This window comes from Microtus pennsylvanicus, chromosome 2 (assembly GCF_037038515.1).
Source record: "Microtus pennsylvanicus isolate mMicPen1 chromosome 2, mMicPen1.hap1, whole genome shotgun sequence".
NCBI classification, from domain to species: domain Eukaryota; kingdom Metazoa; phylum Chordata; class Mammalia; order Rodentia; family Cricetidae; genus Microtus; species Microtus pennsylvanicus.
Genome location: NC_134580.1, coordinates 110,617,304 through 110,636,049, shown reverse-complemented (window position 1 = coordinate 110,636,049; position 18,746 = coordinate 110,617,304).

Sequence of the window (18,746 nt, the reverse complement as noted above, 5' to 3'; positions counted from 1 at the left end):
AGAGATGAGGCGTCTTGTTACAAGGCTGACTGCCAGCGATGCGCATTGGATTCACCCAGTTTTGTGCTTTAAACAAGGGATTTTGTGCTCGCCTTTTTTCATGTAACATTTTTGCCTGCAGCTACAATTCCTTCATTCCAGTTGCTACATTCCTGCTGTAAATACACACTTTGCTTACCATCCTTCCCATGGCCAGTTTGATATTCTCCCCCGTAGAGCTGCCCCACAAATGGTTTCCAAAGGATTACATGTGGCATGGCAAAGATGTTTGCCCAGTAGTTTTGAGGATAAATCAGCAGTATATAGCCAATACACTAGAGCAGTAGCTGTTGACTATCGGTGTGCACTGAAAGCCCCTGGAGCTTTCTAGCCTCACCCCAAGGGTGTTTGGTTCAGTGGGTCTGTGCTGGGCTTGAGAACCCTCATTTCTAACAAGTTCTCTGGGTATCATGGATACCACTTGTTCTGCGACCACACTTTTCCCCCCCTCTGTGGGTGCTTATCGGTGTTTATTAATGTATAAAATATTAGGCTTTATTATATTTTCACACATCTAATAAAGGTACATTGGTCGTATGTATCTCCCCTATCGCCAATGGTTATCCTCTCATCCTTTGGTCCTGGTCCCCTCCTGCCTTCCTGTTCCCAAGGACGCCCCATTCAACTTTTATGTCTTTTTCTTTTTAATACTCTACACATCATGCAATATTAGTTTTTTTTTGCAACTGTTCTTTCACAGACACACACCACACCACACACACACACACCCCACATGTTCTTTATCGTTCATTCATTGGTGGACATGCAGATTGATTTTGTGTCTTGTGCATTTTGTGAATAAGTACAATAAAATGAGCGTGCACACTTCTTTGACAATTACAGAACTAGAAAGATTTTCAAAGCCTTGCTTCTGTAGAACTCGCTGCTACTGAAGCATGCTTGCGTAGTGAACGGCACCAGTGCCTCCAGCAGCCTGCAGTACCAGAACTCATTCTCCAAAGCTCTGCAGCGTTGGAGCACTCTTAGACAGGAATTATTCCTTCCCTCCGGGAAGAATGGATAGGACTTTTCAGGTTGTAAGAGACAGGGGCCCCGTCAGGTTTCCTCGGGTGAATTGACATTTAGGAAGAGAAAGACTAGAAAGGAAGTCTTACACAGGCTCACACTCAAGCTTGCTGCAGGTGCACTTACCCAGCCTAGCAAGCAAACGCGTTCCCTGGGAATCTTATGAAAATGTAGATCCCGAGTCTGAAAGCAGAAGGTGGAGCTCAATTCTCTGTATTTCTTTTCTATTTTATTCGTGTTACTTCTTTTTTTTTTTTTGCTAGCAGACAAAGCAATGGGTTTCACATCGCATCTCCATGCACAAATGTCATTCTATTTTGCTCTCATGAATTCCTTTCTCGATTGCCCTCCTTTCCCCAGCAGCCCGTCTTTCTGCTTCCCTTTCTCCTCTCCCCAGTTGGTTCAAACTTCTGCTTTTTTATTCCCTGTACTCAGTTACCCCACTTCCCATCTACATTAAGATCTCTTTTTCCCATCTCATAACAGCCTTTCCAGCTTCATGATCTCCACATAGACACACACACACACACACACACACACACACACTGCCACATACACAGAAACACAAACACATACAGGCACATGTGCACACGCACATGCGTGCACACACACAGAGACAGATGGACAGATATCCAGTTCCATCCATTTCTATGCTAGGGGGAAACCAAATACTATTATTGTTCTACTAAAAGAACACAGCAACAAAATGACTCCAGTTGACATCCGGCTACACCCATAGATGAGTGTCTTGCTCAGCCATCAGCAAAGAAGTTACTGAGTTAAAGTCACTAAAATATGAGACATATTTGCTTATTCCTATAATTTTGCTGGTTGTTTTCTAGTAGATTAGATTATTGGGTTTTACTTATTAGTATCAGCCATTTGCTGGTCTACTGTGTTAGATATGATGGGCTTGTCCTGGCTTTCTTTGCTTGGCCATTCCTCTACTGAAATATGTTTCTTCCTGTGCTCTTGGGACGGTCTTTCTTCTTCCTTGGTGTATATGGTTCCTTTAAGCGTCATCTACAATGCTGACTCGATAGTCACAAACTGCCTTAGCTCATGCTTGTCTGGAAATCCTCCTGCTTATTCACCAGTCTTAAAAGCTAATTCTGCTGGATCTATTCCTCTGGGTTGGCAGGGTTTAAAACGCAATCACACTCTCTTTGGGCTCTGAGGGTTGCTGATGAGAGACCTGTTGCTATTCTGTTGTACAGTCCTTGTATTTTTTTATATCTAGACTATAACATGTTATGGAGACAGTCTTCTCTGGTCATCATATCTGTTAGGGTTATCGCGTATGAATGGTTATTTCTCTCCTTATATTTGGGGCATTTTCTGCTATAATTTCATCGAGGGCATTCTTTGTGCCTTTGGTGTCAGCTCCTCTTGTGGTAATTTGTGATTTGGTCTTTCAGTCATATTTAGAAGTTCTTAGATGCTGTGGCCCTGATTTATTTATTTTTTCTTATCAATACTTGAATACAATGCTGTCAGCCTCATCCTCCAGCCCTGATGCTCTTTCTTTGACTTGGTGGCATCTTTGATGGTGCTTCCCACAGCGTTTCTATGTTAGGCATTGGGTTTCCATTTCTAATATTTCTATGTTGCTTTTATCAAATCTCAGTTTCCTTGCTGAGTTCTCCCGTGTTGCTGACCTTTTCTTCTGCACTGGTAATTTCCTCGTCCTTCTTGCCAACTTTCCCCTCTGGGTTGCTGACTTTCACCTGCTTGTGTGCATCCTCTTCCAAATCACCGATCTTTTAAAACATAACTTTGAAAGCTTCGCCTGGTATTTCACCTGCTTCCACATCTCAGAGCTCAGTGAAGGAGCTAGATCTAGAGGAGTGATGTGGCCTTTCCATGTGTCTTGTGGTCTGGAGTTGTGATTTGCACATCTCTTGGTTTAAACATCTCGTCTGGATTTGGGGAGTGATGTTCTTGTTGAGCAGCCTCTGTCAAAGGCTCAACTCCCCAGGACCACTTGGTGAGGAGGAAACAGACTTCCGCAGCACCACCTGCATCAACCAGCACATGACACCGGCACAAATCAGTCAGAGCTACCACCATCATCAGGAAGCGTAGAGCTAAAGATACTGGAGGTGGAGGGGATGCTATGAACGGAGAATTATTTACGGACAGCGTGGAATGGTAAATGAAGTAAAAGAAAGAGACAATCTGTGGAGAATCGGGTTTAATAAAAGGGAAATAAAAGGGTTTAATAAAGGGAAGGAGGAGGTGAGTGGAGAAGATTGCTACAAAAAAGAAAGACCAAGAGATTAGAAACAATGGAAAAACAAAACAAAACAAACAACAAAATATTTCCCAATAGTTCAAAAACAAAACTAAATAAATTTAAGAAGGAGGGAAAAAACTAAAAATCATAGCTAACAAGATAAGGTTATTAAAATGCTGTGGCTGCATCCATGCACCCCCAAGACCTTGGGGGACACTTTCCTGCTGAAACAGCCACACACAGAGCACTATGTAGGGGAGTCTGGGGAGGATGAGGAGTCACACAACCCACAGAATGAAAACTTGAGTGTGGGCAGCAGAGGCCTCGTGAACACGTGTCTGCAGGACATCAGACTCTTGTCCAATACCAATTCAGCAATAATAACAACCGAAGGAAAGACAAGCTCTCGACTGACCCTCCGGCGTGCACGTGGCTGACAGTGTTCACTTCCAAGGACACAGAGTCTGTTCTTTCGTGTGCTTTTGATTCCTTTTCTCCTACACACTTAGTAGGATTTTGAATGCATTGTTGATTTTCCCCATGTTTTTGTTATGTGCTTTCATCAATTCATTTACTTTTGGTCTGTTTTTTTTTTCTCAGTTTCTTTTTTCTTTTGTGTTTCCACGGTTTCCTCCTCACTATAACATTTTTTTTTTTTTGCATTTTCTCCCTTACTTCCCTGGCTTGTGTTTTGTTTGTTTGTTTTCCTTCTTAAATTCATCTTGCCTGAAAGTCTTCTTTTCTGGTATTACTAACACTTTAGGTGACTATACAACATAATGGTGCGCGTATAAAATTAATTATCATGCGTACGTTTTTTTTTATAACTTGTTTTCCACCGCCCGCTCCTCAGCGCCATGTCGTTTCTGGTTTCACTCCTCCTCAAAGTCTCCACCCGTTCTCACCATGTGTGTTCGATTACTCCCACCCCCTTGCTTTATTAAGATCTCTTCCTCTCATCCCATGATCCCTCTTCCAGTCTCATGACCTACACACACATGCACACATGCGCATATACATCTCTAAGTTCATACATTACTTATCTGAGTGTGGTTTATTTCATTTAACATAAGGAAACATAACAGACTCAATTCAATCCCCATAAAACCCCCTGTGGCATTCTTCACAAAACTGGAAGAAAAAAAAACAACCCTATTATGGCGGTTTGAATAAGAATGGCTCCCATAGGCTCACAGGTTTAAAACCTTGGTCACCAGGAAATAGCACTGTTGGAAAGAATTAGGAGGCATTGCCTTGTTGGAAGAAGTGTGTCCCTCGGGGTAGGCTCTGAGGTTTCAAAAAGCCCATTCCAAACCTAGAGTCAGGCGCTCTCTCTCGCGCTCTCTCTCTCTCTCTCTCTCTCTCTCTCTCTCTCTCTCTCTTTCTTTCTCTCTCTCCCTGCTGCCTGGGGGATCCAATGCAGAACTCTCAGGTACTCTCCAGCAATAGAACCTTGACTAAGGCAGCTGTATTCCCATGGAGCAGGGCCAATGCTAACAGTATCACAACACCTGAGCTCAGATTTTATATTATTGAGCCACGGCAACAAAGACACCATTGTGCTGATACATAAAACAGACATGTAGACCAAAGTAACGCCATGATCCTATTTAAACTCCTCAGCAAACCTTTGAAGATCCTTCCTAGCTAGCTTTAACTGTCAACTCGACACAGCCTTGAGTCATCTCAGAGGATAGGCTCACATGAGAAACCTCCTAGATCAGATTGGCTTGTGAGCAAAAGGGCTGTCTTGATTGCTAATTGGTGTAGGAGGTATGAGGGTCCTAGAGAGGTTATCCCGGGCTGTCTAAGAGAGCGAGCTAAGCAGGAGCCTGCTCCAGCCATCAGACAGCATGATCCATGATTGCGGTTCTAATTTCCTGGCTGTGAGTCCTTTGGACAGAGGTGGTGTGTGGAACAGCTGCAGGCCTGCCTTTCTGTTCCTGCCCCAACTTCCCTCAGTGATGGGCTGTGGCCTGGAATTGTGAACTAAAATAACCCTTTCTTCTCCTGCATCGCTTTCAGTCAGAGTATTATGATCCAGCCAGTGTAAGGAAACAAGAACTTCCGAAGCCACTGAAAGCCGTCCGTGGCCAGTGTAAATACAATTCTGGTTTGGGAAGCTCTCCCATCCACTTGATGTTCACTGCCCTCTCCCTGAACACCTCTCTCTCAGCCCCATGTTTATAATCTTGGGCTACTCCAAACCTGCTTTACCCTGTGACATGCAGGGCTACTCAGGGGGTCCCACAATCCAATGCCAAGGTTCTTTGTGTCTCAGAGACTCTAAGACACAATTTACTAGGGAATCAGAATTCCCTCAAAGCTATTATCAAAACATCTGATCTCATCTGAAGTTGTTTTTTAAAGGCTTTCAGCTATGAAACACCAAAACCCGTAACTGCATCTTTCAGGATTAACATTATACAATTTGAACCAGCCGGGCTCCTAGGACTCAGTTGTTTTTCATAACCATTAACTTGAGCTACAATCTATGTAGCTCCTTAGGTGAAACATGCAGGCCCTGGCTGTGTAACATTTCTTTGCATATATTTCTATTTATCAAAACTCTGTATAAACAAGCATTGTTATTATCAATTAGATAGTATAGGTGAGAAATGTAGATAGTTTTCTGTCCTGCCCAGTCCTGCAGCCATTCAGTCCCAAAAAAACACACAGAGGCTTATATTAAATATAGACTGTTTGGCCTCTTAGCTCAGGCTTATTACTAACTAGCTCTTACAACTTAAATTAACCCATAATTCTTATCTATGCTTAGCCACATGGTTTGGTACCTTTTCTCAGTGCAGCATTCTCATCTTGCTTCCTCTGTATCTGGTTGGTGACTGTACCTCTGCCTTTCTTCTTCCCAGAATTCTCCTAGTCTGGTTGCCCCACCTATACTTCTGCCTGGCTACTGGCCAGTGTTTTATTAAACCAATATGAGTGACAAATCTTTACAGTGTACAAAAGCATTCTCCCACAGCATAGGAAAGAATCATCTCCATAATAATACATAAGTAAAAATGCCCAGTAGAAAAATTTGTTTCCATGAGAAAAACACACTACATTACAAGAAGTGGGGATCTCTCCACACCCATTCACCCCATGCCAGATACCAGAGAAAGAGGCAGCAGCAAACACGTAAAGGCTCAGTAGGAGCAAAAGACATTCTGGAGTCTGTGGTCTCAGGGCTTTGTCTATCCAAGATTGATCAGGGATTCGCCTCCTGGTGGGCTAACACCCTGAACTCAGCTGCTATCTGCTGCTCTTTTGAAATGGCCACCTGCAGGTCTGTAACCATGAAACAGTGATGGCAGAAATGGCAGATTCCCCGACATCACTGGCCAGAGAGTCTAGTCAATGAATGCCAGATTCAGTGAGAGACCCACCCCAAAGATAAGTAAAACATAACTCTTCACACCCATGGGCATGCACACAAAGGCACACACACTCACACACACACACACACACACACACACACACACACACATTTATAAACTAAGTTTCTAATCCCTGAAACTTTTTGCATTTTAAAATAGAGACTTTTTTCTCAAAGATTGAGAGTGGAGAATATTTTTCTCTGCAACAGAAGAATGCCTACTTCATTTTTCTAAAATGAGACCTGAACAATGATGTCTCCTCCAGCAATCTCTGTCTGTCTCATAGCGAGCTTTGGTAGCTGTGATAAATGGGAGGACACCCAGGTTCCAGGTACACCCTCATCTACTTATCAGAAAGATTGCCAAGAAGAATGTGGAGGGCAGTTCAGCACATTACACTGACTTGCGTGGAGGAGAATGGAGTCATGACTTAGCATGTGTGGTGGTTTGAAAGAAAACAGCCACCAAGTAGGGTGGCTTTGTTGGAGTAGGTGTGGCCTTCTTGGAAGAAGTCTGACACTGTGGGTTTGGACTCTGAGGTCTCCTATACTCAAGCAATGCCCAGTGTCACAGTTCACTTCCTGTTGCCTGCCCGAAGACAGGATGTAGATCTCTCAGCTCCTTCTCCAACACCGTGTCTGCCTACATGCCACAGTGTCCTGCAGTAGTGATAAGAGACTAAACCTCTGAAACTGTAAGCCGCTCCAATGAAATGTTTTCCTTTAAAAGAGTTGCCATGGTTATGGTGTCTCTTCACAGGAATAGAAACCGTAACTAAGAGAGCATGATAGAGTGTTCATAACGTGGCATTGTCATGACTGTCACCTTGAGTGACCTCCACACTTCCCTCCAGATACCTTAAAATGAAGCCACTTTGGAAACTGATGATCTCTGTCTTCCCAGCCACTCATTCGGCCTCTCTAAACTCAGTGTTCAAGGGAGCAAGCATAGTGCTGGCATCCGTGTTGGAACGTGGTCACCCTCGCTCCCCTAATTTACCTCGGGACATACTTACAAAATTACAAAGCGAGGACATTTGGCCACTATCGTGTAATTACTGCCACATACTTTATGTGAGAATCCAAACTCTTTGAAGTTCCAGAAAAAGTAAATCAAGTCAAGTCAAAATGTTTATGACCAGAAAAATTGGATGAAGTTTGGGGCTTGTCTCATAAATAATGAGACATTCTGATTTTGGAAGGAACTGTAGCTCCTCTCTATCCAAGAGCATGGTCGAAGTCTTTGTCTTCCCTGATGCTTTTACACGCTAACAGCTGAGATGCTTGTGAGTTATTTGAGCAGGACTAGAATGTTCCAGTATCCTCAAGGAGCTACGTGAGTAATACTTCAAATGTGAACACATCCGATGCCCACACTTGTCAGCCATGCAAATAACAGAGAGCTCTTCCAAGCGCCTCTGATTTGGGTTTAGAACTGACCACAGAAATCAACATTTACAAGAGAAAAGCAAGCTTTAGCTGGGACACTTGCTCAATAGCATTCTAAATGTTTAGTGATTGCTAAGCAACCAGGAACTTAGTATACCGCTATTGCCTTTGGGGACTCTCTTTAATACGGTTGGTTATTGAGTACATCCTAAAGTCAGCCGGTCCAGTCCAACTCAGCTGCCCTCTGCTGAATGCCCTGAGGCACACCCCGTGCTGCCCTGAGCCTCAGTGTCCCACCACTTCCCTCAGCTCATCAACTGAGGTGCTTGGCACAGGGGCTGTCACACAACCAGCAATAAAGATGAACCGAGACTGTGTCAACCTCCAGATTAGTGCTGAGGGCTGGTTACAGAGACACGCCTGTAATCCTAGCACTTGGGGTACTGAAGCTAGAGAATTGCTAGTTTTAGGCCAGCTTGAGTGCTAATGGGGGGGTGCCTGTAACCCTCAGGGCCTCAAAGGATAGAACCCCATGGCCTTAGCACCAGGCTTTTGTGTGTGCTTGCCGAGCAAATACCTGACTGGCCAAGCTATCTCTTCAGCCCTAAGTGTATACCTTTAATCATATTCTCCTACATAAACACTGTGTCGTTAAGTGGGGGATAGTTAAAATGCCAAATATATAGTCCAAATATAATGTCCATATTTTCCAAATATTACCAACAAATATCCATACACTTCTTTTTCAATCTGGAATCCCTTATAATTCGCCCTTATAATTCATTGACCTCTCTCTCTCTCTCTCTCTCTGTGGGCGGGGGGACTTTTTTGAGACAGGGTTTCTCTGTATAACGGCTGTCCTGGAACTTGCTTTGTAGACCAGGCTGGCCTCGAACTCAGAGATTCACTTGCCTCTGCCTCTCAACTGCTGGGATTAAAGGTGTGTGCCACCCCCCCACCCCGGCTGACTTTTGTGTCTCTTTAATTTTCTCTTATCTAAAATAATTCTCCTACCACTTCTTGTCTTATAACACAAAGTACACATGAAGAGCAGAGAGAGGTGAACTCAGGGACTGGTCCTCCCTGACCCACAGGACGGCACAAGCAGAGACAAAAAGGGGTCTTTGTACATTAGGTTTGTCTTCTTAAAGTCCTAAAGGTGTGAAAATATGAGTGAGCCCAGGCTAGCCTACTCAAGGATGAGATCACATGACCTCTCACTCTGTTACCTTTACAACTGAAAAGATAACAGACACGTAAGCACAGCCGTCCTAGACTTGGCCACACCCAACTCACGCATTGACCTTAGTTGTGCAAGCAAGTGCTGCCAAGATCCGCCAAGTCCCACTCACATCCTTAGACTAGTATTCAACTCACCAAAGGCTGACGGAAGCTAATGAATATTATCGTTTTAATCCACTATGTTTGAAGACAATTTGCTATGCACCAAAATCTACGTGATAAAAATTAGTCCACCTCACCAAAGTTCATCCACAACGTGAATCATTGCCTGTTTTTTTAAAACCAAATTATAGATTATAGCCGGTGTTAAAACAAAATTTATACTTAGTCCTTTTCAGGATTTGCAAAACCCTAATGGTTTTAAATTAGTTCAGAAAATTACATTCAATTAAATTCAAGAGTAAGGTTTTGTGACTTTCTATACACACACCTACTCCCTCGCGTGGTGGAATGATGCAGCTGAAGACACGTTAGAACATTCTAATGTGCTTTAGTTGGTTGCTAACAAACACAGTCTTCAGTACAAACACAGTTCTCTGTGATCAGCCCGACCTCAACGAGCAACTTTGGCTTTAAACGTTTACAGTAGAAAATCCACAAGGAGGGTGCTTAGACTTTTCTGTGGTTTAGAGCCATCTGGAAAAGCTTTTAAAGCTCCCAAAGCCAGGCTGAGCTCCAGACCTCTAAGTCAGAACCAGGAGGTTAGTCCCCAGGTATCATTTTCTTTGTTTTATGAACCACGGGCACTGCGTGCTCGCTCATAGCTGTACCAGCAGCAGATGGACTAGCTTTGCCTCCATAGTCACTGAGAGAATCTGAAATACAGAGAGTGACTGTCTCATTAATCCATACTCGGCAGAGTCCCTCAAGCATAGAGAGGCACCTTCATTCATGCCCCAACTTCTCCGCCTAACAGCTCCTACTGAGGACAATGCAAAATGACCTGGCGACTGAGCTTCACCATCCCCCAAAGATGCTGACAAAATTTGGTTTCTTTCTTCTTTGTTTTTCTTTTACAAAGAGTGTGTCTCCTAATTCCTGGACCCTTACCAACACCCCCAAAAGGTTTCCAGCTATTAATCAGAGACATTAATAACACATCATTTTCTCAATAGCCTGCTGCACACAGGCTTTCGCTCTCTGCCTCTTCCTGCCTGATGGGAAGCACTTTTGAAACCCTTTGCGAAGATTGCTCTTGGCTTGCTGTTCCGAGCTCCCCAGCCCCCATAGCCTCTTAGTTCTATAGCTCATCAAGAGACTTCTCACTGCATCCAAAATCATTGCATCTATCATGATCTTCCATGAGGGTCCTTTGGTGGTCAGGGGTTTTTATCTGCATTTAACATCCTGGCCCCACAAATCCCCAGCAGCTTCCCTAACCAAAGGTCTCCCAAATGAGCCAATCTATTTTTCTTTCTATATATTTTTAAAACTTTCCCGAATAGTACCAAATAGTTTTTTAAGTCACACTAACACACACACACACACACACACACACACACACACAATAAGACGTAACATGGAATCCAATGATCTCTGAGGAAAAAGCTAACACCATGTTATTGGGAGTGGCTAGTAGAAATTCAGAGTTCTTGCCCCAGAGGAGACTTCAACCATTCATGCCCACCTTGTGCACACACCCATTAACCCTCTTGCCAAGACTGCCCAATCAATTTATGCTTTGCATAAATCAGGATGGAATTATTTCATATCAGAAAATAGGTAATACAATATGGAACAGAAAACCCACCCAATGTTCCCCAAAGTATTTTAAGGTCAATTAGAAACATTTACTTCCAACCATCAGAGGAGAAAAATGTCTTGTCACTTCTAACAGGATGATATTTGAGATGTGTGCCAAGCGACGTATAAAGGGAAGGAAAGACCAGTTGAGGGAATTGGGTCAGAGGAGTTCTGGAAAAAAGAAGCCAGAGGGAACAGTGGTCCACCAGGCCAGACTGCTTTGCGGGAAAGATGGGACCTAAGGCTCTCTTCCCAAGCAGGAGAGAACAAGAACTGAGGAGAAAACCAGAGGCAGGGAGACCCTAGATGCTCCAGAAACACAGATGGAGCCTTGTGTCTAATACAGGGATGAAGCTGACAGCGACAAACAGAGTCCAGAAAACTACGGTTTACAGAGAGTGGGTTCGAGCGGAGTTCAGAGAGGAAAACTGTAATTGCCTTTCTGCGCAGATGTAACCCTCGCCAGCCAGATATATCCAAATGTCTCAAGTGGAAATTCCAGAGGGAAGAACTCTTCCTTCCTTCCACCATTTAACAACCCATCCCTGCCCAGCCATGATTCCTCCCAAACTTCCGCAGTTATGTCTTAGCATGGAGGATTCGAACAGAACTCTGACTTCTGTGTCTCCATTGCTGTGCACAGCAACCCAGCTCTCAGCTTCTCTTCACTGTGCTCGGCGAACGTGCAAACAAGGGCTCCAAGCTTTTTATCAGACTATGCCCAGATGTCACTGGTATGTGATTTGCTTGAGAAAGATTAAGGTGGCGGCTTCTCAAGCATTTTTTCTTTTTTTTAAGCTTGGGGTCAGAAGAAAGGAGTGCGCTGTCCTCCACTTACCTTCTCATATGCACCTACTGCCCCTCTCTGGCCACCACGGACTGGATCAGGGTCTACACGGGCTGCTGTGTGTCAACTGCTTGTGCCAAGGGCACACGGAGGGGCGTGAGTGGGTGCAAGAGAAGCCTGAGTTGTGCCCTGACTTGGGGTTACATCTGTCTGGGAGGAGGGCACTTTTCCAAATAGAAAATGGGCTGATGGCCATCAGGGTAAATGTTTGGCCCAGGCCGGACTAGTTAAATTCTTTTTCTCTCCAAGGTATATGAAATTCCAAGACTTTGAAATTGGAGAGGTCTGGCCCAGTTGGGTATGGAGCAGGAGGAGAGCATAAAGCAGAGGGGGTGGGCGGGCATAGGAAACCAAGTAGAGCCCCAGCAGAGTGCCACACAGCTGCGGGCTGCCTTCTAGCTGTAAGTCCACCCTCCCAAGTCCTGCCTTGGGACCTGTGAGACACACCTGGCTGTCTCCAGAGTCCCTCCTCCGATTGGCTGGTTCAAGCGTGTTTCTCACACCTGCACCAAAGGCGTGCTTCTGACCTGTTAAGAGTTGCTCAGAGGGTGGGAGAGACAGCCCAGTAGGAGCTGCTGTTTCAGAGGAAGCTGTAACTCCGGCTTTAGGGGAAACAGATTTTTCTGGCCTCTGAACGGACCTGCGCTTGCACGCACAAATCTACACATAGATACAGGCACATACACATAATTGAAAATAATTTTAAAACTTTGAAAAGTGGCTCCTGGGAGCCTTTAAGGTGGGTCCTCTGAGCACTGTGCCTGGCAGCCAGCATAGCCTCCCTGCAAGCTCCTTCCCTGATGGGGCTCCAGATGTAAGGACATTATCAATGCAGCTCCTCAGCAAGCCCTCCAATGAGTGTGATCAGATGGCTTTTAACCAGCTGTTTGGTGAATAGAACGCAGGGTCCGGTAAGCAGGATCACGCAGCCTGGCGGGACAGCACTAGCCTAGTAGGTGCAAGACCCTGGGCTCCATCCTCGCTCACAAAGAGTAATACAATGAAGAAAACACTTGCATAAAACCATTTTATTGGCTTAGTTCACACCCCAATTAACTTCTCAAAAGCAATGAGTGTGTCAAAGCGAAGTGCTATTGTTTCCTTGTTGTCAGAGAGCTATATAACTTTTTGTTTGCTTGTGTGTGCCTGTGTTCTTTGTTACACAAGTAATCTGTGCCTACTGTGTCAGCTTCAAAATATACACACTTAAGATTTCTCCATGATGCCAGCACCTGGGGATAATTGCTCCAACACATGGCAATTTCCACTTCCAGTTTTTTCATTCACATGTCCAAAAAATCTGGATGCTAACCAGGTTTTCGTTACAAGAATTGCCTTCTTGCAGAGTCTGCCTGCCTTGATGTGCCACTTGCCTTAATAACAGTATTTAAAGCGAGGCCAAAAGCACTTAGGCAGAAATCATAAGTCGGGTAACAGATTTGAGTGACTGCCGGGCGCTATGAGGGCACTGTCTTGGTCCTGGTGGCAATGTTATGACGTTTTAGTCCAGTTACCCGTGATCCCCTGGACTGCGAAATTCCTGCTGGTAAAAGAAAGAAGTAGGAAATAGTTCAAGAGTTCATTCTGTTTCAAGAAAAATAGCAAGACGGCTTAGTGTCGTGGTGCACACCTTTAGTCTCAGCACTCAGGAAGCAGAGACAGGTGGATCTCTGGTAGTTCGAGACCAGCCTGGTCTACAGAGTTCCAGAACAGCCAGGACCACCTAGTGAGAGCCTGGATCAGATAGATAGATAGATAGATAGATAGATAGATAGATAGATAGATAGATAGATAGATAGATGATGGATAGATAGATAGATAGATAGATAGATAGATTATAGATAGATAGTAGATAATAGATAGATAGATAGTAGATAATAGATAGATAGATGATAGATAGATAGATAGATAGATAGATAGATAGATAGATAGATAGATAGATAGATAGATAGAACCGCTAACTAAGACAAGATCAGTTCTTTGCCTGGAAAGCTGGGGACCAAATGGCCTCAGGCAGATCCAGTGTTAACCATCTTGCAAGTAAACAGGAGATGCCCACTTCAGAACTCTGAGCAACTCAACTGCCAATACAGATCGGATTCACTGGCCTTAAACAGCATGAAAGCTCATGTTTGGGTGCCAGCTTTGTAGGTTACAAAGCAAAAGTCACTTTATGTAAATGAACACACCATGGGGAAAACTATTAACATCAAGGAGAACTTGGTGATTGGGGGTTGGGAGGGCTAGAAAAGGGAGCTTGGCACCTGTAACGAATTAAGATACAGGAGATGATCACACTTACCTGCCTTCCTCCGTGATGTTGTGCGGGTAGTCCTAGGACGTGAAGGAGCAGGACATGGATGTGAGTCCTGAAGAAGCCAGCACGCAGCCTCCTCCACGGTTCCTGGCTCTGCTCCTGCTTGGGTTTCTGTGATGACTTCCCTCCACGGTGGACTGTGACCAGGATGAATAAAGCCAAATCCACTTTTTCCCCTCCAAGCTGTTTTTGGTCATGGTGTTTGTCAAGGCAACTGAGAAGCCAACAAGGACTGCCACCATGAAGGACTGAAATCTCCCCGAAGTGGCTTCTGGAGGGTGTGGTCAGAACATACAAAAGTAATGAATACAACCCCACGCTCCCTGACCTCCTAAGGCTGGAATCCTGATCCCAGTCTGTTCTCCCCAAGGGAGAGGATGAAGTCTGATTTGAAAATCAATTCTATCACTTAATATGTACCTGTGACACTTCATCTTTCTTAGCTGTTCCCTCCCTCCCTCTCTCTCTCTTTCATACACACACACACACACACACACACACACACACACACACACACACAATTTCCTGGTTCTGTTAAGTTCAATGACAGCAAACGTCAGAACCACCTTAGGGCAAATTAAGTAGAAAAAGAGACAATGAGACACCAAATGATTGCAGAAGTGACGTTACATCCAAAAGCAGTTCTGGATTCAGGGTCCAGGAGGCAAGTGTGATGGGTTGCATCATTCGGTCCAATTTTTCACTTCTCCCTGTTTCGGGCCTCTTGCGATGGAGCTTTGTGATGCTCTCCCGTGGAGGGCACATTGGCCTTCCCAACCCTTGACTCTCAACAAGTGCTTCATCCTATGAAATATAAGCAAATGCAACGAAATGGAGACTCACCTCTGAGCTCGTTTCCTCGGGCACCTCTGCCTTTGCCATAAGAACAAAACGTTCAGATGTCACTGAGGGTCACAGACACAAAGAGACCAGCTAGGAAGTTATAACATGACCATGCAAAGTAATGCCAGGTGGCAGGTGCCCTCAGGTGTCGCACCCCCTCCCCCGCTGCGACACAGAGACAGCTCACCCTGGACATTGCAGTGTTTGTCTCCCAGCTGCCGGGTCACCAAGTGTCACCACAAAACCCTCATGTATAGAAGGCTTAGTCTCCAGGGGCAGCAGTGTTCAGAGGTGGAGCTTTGGGATTGTGTTGGCTCTTGAAGGCTATGACCTCACGAGTGAACTAATCCGCTGATTGGTTCACACTGTGATGGCATTCCTAGGAGGTGGGGTTTGGGTGGTGGAAAAAAGTCTGTGAGCATCCCTTTGCAGGGTGTATCTTGTCCCTGTCCCTTCCTCTTGACCACACTTCATGTTTTGTAGTTTCCGTGACCCAAGGAGTTTTCCTCCCATGTGCATGTCGTGGTATTCTGCCTTACCATGTACCCAGAAACATGAGATCAGCCAGACTGAGGACCGGAGTCTCTGAAACCAGGGGCCAAACTCAGTCTTTTCCTCTTAGAGGTTCTTTCTGTCGGGTGCTTTTCCCCAACAGTGAAAAGAACGGCTAGTGTAGCCCTCTCTGCGTTCACTAAACAGAAGGTTCTGGTGTACCTGCATGTAGGCAGACTGAGCTGCTTTGGGATTTGACTGACATCTTCATAGTTCTCGGTCAAGGGCTCAATCACGCCCTCTGCTGACAGAACAGGGAAGTCTTGTTCTGTGCTGTGAGGGTTCCCAAGGAGTCTGAGCTCGGTTTGACTCCTCCAACTTTGAGCTAGCTTTATCGCCTTTCTCTCTCTTGGCCACCTCCCTTTCTCCATCGCGCCTTTCCGTTTTCCACAGCGCTTCCTATGATCAGCTCCCTAGCAAGCACAGTGCCCTCAACTCATTGTCTCTACGTGTTCTAAGTGCCCCAACCAAAGGTACTATTTCTCTTCCAAAATGCAAATCAAGGTCATACTCTTTTAATATTCAAGTTAACCCAGAACCTTATGTCATTCACGGCAAAAATGGCTTCCACTCCCTCCTAAAACGAGTCCAAGTACACTTAAGCTTGATGATTGGCATTTGCACACATCTGAGACAGCCCGGGGAAAAGGGGCCACTGCTCAGGGGCAGGATTATGAAGAGGGGGCAGAGAAGGAGGCCAGCTTTTCCTCACATCTACATTGTGAATTCTTCCTCACACATGTGCACCACCCCAGAATCCAAGTGGCACGTGACGTGTCTGCATCCTTTCCTGAGCTTGGGGAAGGGCGACCGGAACACCTGAACACTAGGTCTTCACCTGGAGGAGAAAGAGCCAGAGATACAGAGGTACAAAGTAAATCAAAACTGATTGCTTCTCAATAAATAGATAGATAGATAGATAGATAGATAGATAGATAGATAGATAGATAGATAAATCTTTCCCAAACTCAGTCGACAGAACTAGAAAACCTTTGGTGTTCCACAGTAGCTAGAACACTCAACCTCCCTGCCTTCTAGCAGGTCCGCACCCCTTACCACAGAGGAGATTTCATTAACTAAACTCTCTGTTATGGAGTCCAGTGTGTGTGTGTGTGTGTGTGTGTGTGTGTGTGTGTGTGTGTGTGCTGGGCACCAAACCCAGAGCCTTGTACAAACTGGAAAAGTGCTCTACCACTGAGCTACATGCCTACTCCTCGGTTCTTTTAAACAGGCTTTCACTATATGTCCGAGGCTGGGCTTGAACTCCTGATCCTCTGGCCTCAATCTGCCAGAGTGCTGGGACTACAGGTGAGCATGCCCATACCCAGCTGGACCTCAGCCTTGAGTCTGGTGACCAGCTCCATCCTTCAAGAAGTATACCCACTCGTCACACTTCTCCCGCCTCCTCCAGGGACTTCCAAACTTATGAAGCAGTTTTAATGGCAATCTCAGACTCTGATTTAAAAAAAAAAGTCTCTAGGGCTTTTGACCACAGACAGGAAGTAGGATTAGTGGCCATAAAATCTGACACCTCTTCATCCTCTGCCTGACATCTGGCACTGCCCTCTGAAGTCAGAGAGGCAGCCAGAGATCTGCATAATTCAGTCAGTCCACCAGTGTCTTACCCAGGCATTCTACAGAAGCCTGGAAAAGCAGGTGGGGTGTGGGAAAGGTGGAAGCCGGGACACCGGAACCTCTACTAAAGTAACCACAGTAACTCATGGAGCTAAGTTACATTTCATTTCAATGGCTTTACAGAGTTTACCTACCAATGTGTCTATAGTCAGTGACTCGGACTTAGCTTGATTTCTGACTATTCCACAAGAGATACACAGACATAGAAAAATGACTTGAAGGAATTTTTTTTTTAGAACAGTGTCCTCTCCTGTATATTGGAAGACTGAAGGGACATCATAACGTGTCTTTGGGACTGAGGGCAGGAAGCATTGCTGAGAAATCTTGTTCTGAAATATTGCTTCTTCCAGCTCAATAGACATGTGTTCGTCAATCGAGTGCAGGCCCTTGACCTCTGCCCGACAGACTGCTTAATAGAGGTCTGTGGAGATTTTTGTGGCAGGATCTACCACAGAGCCTTGTGAAAATGCATTTTATGCTTTGATTCATCAATACCACTTCTAGGAATTCGTCATACAAATATACTTGCACACATATGCTGTGTGCGTGTTCACCGATGAACTGTAATCTGTACGTCATTCTATACCACAACAGGACAAGAACTAAAAATTGGAAATAACTTAATTTGTAGTTTTACAGACATTTTGATACTATTACAATGTGTCAGGCAATATGGGTTTTAAAAAGCGGCAACAGTGTGTCCCTACAATAGACTATGGTACAGCAGAAGGATGGAGAAGCCACTGTATATTGGATATGGGCATGTTCGGGGTGGGGGGTGGGGTGAATGAGAACATGGTATTGTATTTGCAAAAGGAAAAACTAGAAGAATGTGAAGGACCCCCTAAGAAGAATGGGGGTACACGAGGTGGATGGGGGGTAGGAGAGTTACTTCACAAGATATCATTTTATATGCTTTAGTTTTTGGATTGTGTGAGTTTACTGTTGACTGGGCAGCTGTCCTGCAGCATGGCTTCTTGTCATGGGACCTCTTTCTCTCACTCAGGAGCTCTCGTTGTGGCATGAGGACATGTGGTAGCCTTGCACCCACCCCGAATTCCCCCGTGCCCCTGATCTCACCAGTGGGGAAACTCTCTGCAGCGAGCTGGCCCCTCCCCCTCAAATCTTGAAGTTCTCTCTTCTTCAGCTTTGGGCTTTCTCCATCACGTACGGAGTCTCTTGGCTCACACGGGAGGGCAATCATGGCTCTCATGAAAACTGTCCAAAAAGAAAGGAAAATTGTCCATCAGAGCTGGGGGTTGGGGCAATGGTTGCGTGTTCTAGTTGCCTTGTGCTACCATGGACAACTATGAGGCAGGCTATCCATGTTTTGTAGGTGGTGTGAGCTCCCAATGGCCACAGCACCCCTTGCTCATCAATACAGAATGCATTGGCTCTCCCTCACTCCGTATCACTTCCTGCGTACCCCACTCCCACTTTCCATAAGCTGCCTGCACTCAAATTTGTTTGGGGGTCTTTTGAGGAGCCAGGATTA